The sequence below is a fragment of the Elephas maximus genome, chromosome 4 (genome assembly GCF_024166365.1).
Source record: "Elephas maximus indicus isolate mEleMax1 chromosome 4, mEleMax1 primary haplotype, whole genome shotgun sequence".
Taxonomy (NCBI): Eukaryota; Metazoa; Chordata; class Mammalia; order Proboscidea; family Elephantidae; genus Elephas; species Elephas maximus.
In genome coordinates this window covers 142899703-142905640 of record NC_064822.1, presented here as the reverse complement: position 1 = coordinate 142905640, position 5938 = coordinate 142899703, and the positions used below count along the sequence as shown (strand labels likewise).

Here is a 5938-nt window from a genome sequence, read left to right as displayed (position 1 = left end):
ATAACACACAATACAGAAGTCAGCACAACTGGACTAACAACAGCTAAGAAGTTTCCTAAACACAACCAAACACTTTGAGGGTCAGAGTAGCTGGGGCTGGGGTCTGGGGACCATGGTTTCAGGGGACATCTAGGTCAACTGTCATAACAAGGTTTATTACGAAAATATTCTGCATCCCACTTTGGTGAATGGCATCTGGGGTCTTAAAAGTTTGCAAGCAGTCATCTAGCATGCATCAGTTGGTCCAACCCACCAGAAGCAAAGGAGAATGAATAACACCAAAGATGAAAGAAAAATATTAGCTCATGAGACAATCTACTACAAAAGACCTGTTTAAAGTGTTCAAAAGCAAAGATGTCACTTGGAGGACATCTCAAGACATGGTATTTTCAATCACCTCATATGCATTTGAAAGTTGAACAATGAATAAGGAAGATGGAAGAGGAATTGATGCATTTGAATTATAGTTTTGAAAAAGAATAATGACTATACCATGGACTGTCAAAGAATGGACAATTCTGTCTTGGAAGAAGTATAGCCAAAAAGCTCCTTAGAAACAAGGATGGCAACACTTTGTCTCAAGTACTTTGGACATGATATCAGGAAGGACTAGTCCATGGAGAAGGACATCATGCATGGTAAATTAGAAAGTAAGCTAAAAAGAGGAAAACTCTCAATGAGATGGACTGACACAGTGGCTACAACAATGGTCTCAAACACAGCAACAATAGTGAGGAGGGAGGAGGACTGGGCAGTGTTTAGTTCTGTTGTACATACGGTCACTATGAGTCGGGACCAACTTGACGCAATTAACAACAGCAACAGCACTAGAAGCTGAAATAGAAAAGTAAGGACTTCTACCTTCAGTCAAGCCCTGAATTCAGACTTCCTGCCTCCTGAACTGTGAGAAAATAAAATTCTGTTCTTTAAATTCACCTACTTCTGGTACTTGTGTTATGGCACTAGGTGACTAAGACATGCATGTATACTTTTAGCTTCAGAGCTAAATTATTGGACATCGTTTAGTATATATATGGAGCTGTGGTGTTGCAGTGGTTAAGAGCTACGGCTGCTCACCAAAAGGTCGACAGTTCAAATCTACCAGCTGCTCCTTAGAAACCCTATAGGGCAGTTTTACCTTGTCCTATAGGTTTGCTATAAGTCAGAATCACTTGATGGCAATGAATTTGGGTTTGGTTTTATATATATATATATAAAACTTTAAAATCATGTCCTTTCAATTTAGACTTACTGCTTATCCAATTGAACGTTAAGACATTTAATAAGTAGGTACTGCAAAATATTCTCCATCTAATAAACTTGGAAACATCAGTACCTTTCAAAAAAAATTGGAAAATAATGTGCTTTCAAAAACTGCTAGAATATAAAGGAAGTGTTAGAAATAAAATGAATTACCAGTCAATTACACAAAATTACATTGCATTGTGCGAAATCATTTAACCTTAATTGATCGAAATCTAGAACACCTACACATTGCCACTTCATTTTAAGTAATTCCTTTTCACACCACTTTAGAATTAACCACCGTTGTGAAAAATATTTCAAAATACTATTGCTGAGATTGAAATTTAAATAGGAAACACATTCAATAGTCGTTTCAACTCAATTTATTTTTGAAATGCCTTCATCTAAATAGCTTTTGCAGCATTTCTTAGCAACTTTGAGTTCCTTAATAGCTAAAAACTTTTACATTCAATTTAATCTATAAAGAAAAAGATGAATACCCATGTATGTATGCGTGTGCACATACATATACATACCAAAAAAACATGTCAAAATTATCCTTGTAATAGTAAACAGATCCCCAGGATCAATTTTAAAGCTCTATAAAGGCCACTCAAAAGCATGTCTCTTCCTACGAAATGCTCTTTAATTCTTATTAAGCAGGCGTTCATCTCAGATGAAATGTCACCTTGCTAAAAAGGATTTCTAATCATTAAGTCCACAGAATCCGCCACAAAACTGCCAAGCTTTAACTTTTTTTTTTTTTTTTTCTCGGCAACCTGATGTGAGTTATCCTTGAGGTTATGGTATTAAACATTTTTTCCCCAAAATCTAAGTGTAAACTAGAAATGTGAAGGCTTATGTGCTATATATAATAAGAATGCAAAAGTCGGAGGGGGGAAAAAAGTCGCAGGGGGGAAAAAAGTCGCTGTGGGCTGTTTGCTCTTCAAATACAAGTACTCCGCTCAAATTCAATTTCTCTGAGTCACAGCCGTTTGCGCCTGGCGGGGAGAAAGACAGAGCAGCTGCCTGAGGCGCAAAGTTTCAGAAACAGTCCAAGCAAGCCAACTTTCCACGGCTGGCGAAAGAGACGGAGAATAAAGTACAGAACTGAGGTCTTGAGAAGGAAGGAAAATAAGCAGAGAACCAGACGACAGTCGAAGCTCGGGAGAATACACAGCGGCAGAGCCTGATAGTCCTGAGTCGCTCCTAAACCTACTTGGACCTCACAAGTGCCGCGCCTGCGCTTTGTCAGTTTTTCACCGAACGCTGCGCGCTGGGGGCCCGACCCCGGAGAGGAAGAGGCTGCGCAGGGCGCAGCGGCCACCGCAGCCCGGCAGCCCAGCAGCCCGGCGTCACGGCCCACCTCAAGCCCACCTGTGGCCTTCTTTTTCTTCCTGGCTCCTCTCAAGGAGCCCTCCTCTCTTCCCGCCCGCGCTCTGGCCTGTTGCTTTAGGGCCAGCGATGCCTTTTCCTCTCGGTTGAGATAATTAACTGGAGGTCTCCATGGAGACCAGAAAAGGAGACAAGTGGGAGGCGAGTCCCAAAACGCTGATGTGTGGAGGATAATCACGCTTTACACGGAAGAAGGGAGGAAAGGGTAGGGCGATGAAGGAGAACACGGGTAGGAAACGTTGGCATCTCGTGAAAAAGAGAAGCTGAGCGTGTGACTGCGAAAAGCCTCCGTTAGGCACTGATTAAGGTTGAATTCATACATATGGCCCAGTACAAAGCCACATTCTTTCATTTTTGATGTGTGCGTGTGTGCTTCTGCAGTATTCGACAGTATTGACTGAACACTTCCTCCATCATGAGATCACCCTCTCCTGGTTCTTCATCTTTTCAGTCCACTTTGCTATATCCTCTGACATTTCCAGTTGACATCAGGCATGATGTCTTCCCCAGTCCTAGGCTCTTTCATTTCCTTTTGTGATTTTAACCGTATTCCACTCTCTCAATCACTCCATCTTGGGTTCCATTTCTTCCTTGGGCTTCAGAGACATATTTATAGCTGCACATAGAAGATCTCCACCTGGATGCTCCCCTCCCCATGCTCCACCCCCGCCCCCACCACCAGTTGCCACTGAATAGATTCAGACTCATGGCAACCCCATATGTGTCAGAGTAGGACTGTTCTCCACAGGGTTTTGTTGTTCGCTGCTGTTGAGTCAGCCCCCAACAGTTGGGGCCAAACTGATGGTGACCCCATGCACAACAGAACTAAATGCTGCCTCATCCTACGCCATTCCCATGATTGGCTGCAGATTGGCCCATAGTAATCCATAAGGTTTTCATTGGCTGATTTTCAGAAGTAGAATGCCAGGCCTTTCCTTCTAGTCTGTCTTAGTCTGAAACCTATTCAGCATCCTATCAATTTACAATCCACCACTGATAGACGGGTGGTGGCTCTGAAATGGCAAAGACTCTACCTGAATTAGAGCACTGTGTCTGGCATAGTAATAGATGCATTTTTTTTTGAGATGTAATTTTTTTTTAAACTCTCAGGTATTTTGTATCTTTATCCTTTAAGAGTGGAAGGTTTCAAGGCATCATACCATGAAATGTTTTATTGCTACTGAATTAGCCTTTAGACTTTGAGAAATAAAATCAAATACGATCAAATTAAAAATCCATCAAGTGCAGGGCCGCTGCCTTGGAGCTGACGGTTGAGAACAGGTACCAGCAGCAGCTCAATTCAGAGACTTTTATCTCAGGACAGACACTGCTGCAGGACAAGTTGCCATTACACTTGAATGTGTCAAAACCAAACACCCTCAGCTCCACACTGGCAGCAAAATCTACAAAATGATGCAGAGAGGAGTGGGCATGCCCACCATTAGGTGGTGCAAGGCAGAGGGGGACTAAAATGTCATGGTGATGGAGCTACTGGGACCAAGGATGGAAGACCTCTTCAACTTCTGCTCAAGGAAATTCGTTCTCAAAACTGTCCTCCTCCTTGCTGACCAAATGATTAGTCATATTGAATACATTCATCCAAAGAACTTTACTCACTGAGATGTAAAGCCAGATAACTTTCTCATGGGACTGGACAAGAAGGGCAACCCGGATTACACCATGGACTTTGGGCTGGCCAAGAAGTACCAGGATGGCAGGACCCACCAGCATATCCCCTACTGTGAGAACAAAAACCTCACAGGCACTTCAGTATTTCTTCTTCTGCATCCATCTTGAAATACAACAATCTCAGCAAGATGACTTGGAGTCTCCGGGCTATGTGCTAATGTACTTCAACCTGGGCCCTTTCCCCTGGCAGGGGCTGAAGACTACAACCAAGAGCCTGCAACCAAGAGGTGTTGTGTAACAGCTACCGTTCGATTTTGCCACATACCTGAATGTCTGCCGGTCCTTGCGTTTTGACGATAAACCTGACTCCTCCTACCTGAGAAAACGCTTCCATTGCCAGGGTTTCTCCTATGACTTTGTGTTTTACTGCACAGGCTCAAATTTGGTGCCAACCAGGGCACGAATGATGCTGAGCTGGAAGAGCGGAACCGAGGGGAGCGGCAAAGACACTCACGAATCCAGCCAGCAGGGACCTATCCTCCAAGGCTTCAGGCCTATCTAGGGGGACTCAGGAAGTGCGCCCCCCTCCCCCCACGCTCCTCGCCCCGCTCTCTTACACTGCCAACACCTCCCCAGGGCCTGTGGAAGAGAGCAGAAGTGAGTAGCCGGCTGCACCGCAGCTCCCCCGAGGTCTCTTCTTCCGATTTTACTAATTCCGCAAGACACCGTGCGCATGCCCATGTAACAGACTAGCATTCATTTCAAACACCAGGTCAAGTAGCTGCTCATCTCCCAGTGGAAGACAGCACTGGATTCCCGGTCATGTGACGTCCAGTGGTTTTCAGCCCCCCGCCCCCCCCCCCGCTCCCCCCGTCACCCCCCCCGCCCCGCGCCGGAATGGTGGATCTCCTCCGTACTAATGGCTTCCTAGGGATGCCTCTGACCAGGAAAAGGCATGTTAACCCCGGAGCTCTCTACGCCACTCACGCAGCCAGTAGCACTGGGACACAAACACACAAAAAAAAACGGGCAAACGCCACGTGCTGCCAGCTCCAGGGGCTGCCTCGGCCCCACATGTAAAGTCAGTCATAGGACTGAAAAGTAAGAGAAGTGTGTGCTAGGCCCTTTGCGAGAGAATCAGACCCCACTCGAGTTTTTTCACCGTCCCCATGAGCCTATTCTAATTATAGACCATAATCTTGGTTAAGACAGTTTTGTCTCATTTTGTTAAAAATTATTATTGTTGTGTACCTTGGAGTCCGACTCACAGGGACACCGTAGAACAGAATTGCCCTATAGGGTTTCTTAGGCTGTAATCCTATAGGGTCGCTATGAGTCAGAATCGACTGTAGGGCACACAACAACAACAACGTTTACAGCACTTTTTCCCTCGGGAGCGATTGGTGGTTTGAACCACCATACTTTTGTTTAGCAGCCCAGCACTTAAGCGTATTGCCACCAGGGCTTCTTAATTATTGGCTTAAATTTGTAAATTAAAAAAAAAAAAAAAAATCAAGTTAAAAAATGTAATGGATGTTTCCTTGCAATATGAACACTTCCTTAGAAATGTTCTCTAAAATAACATGGCCTTGTTCCTGCCTTACCCTTTTATTAAAAAAAACTGAAGTATACAGAAAGGACATGACAGATTCAAGAAAATTATGGGACA

The 5938-nt window shown here is 44.2% G+C and overlaps 1 pseudogene; it reads left to right on the top strand.

The window, feature by feature from the left end:
- The first annotated feature begins 3957 nt into the window (after positions 1-3957).
- Positions 3958-5014, top strand: LOC126076463 (casein kinase I-like; annotated as a pseudogene).
- The last annotated feature ends 924 nt before the right edge of the window (positions 5015-5938 follow it).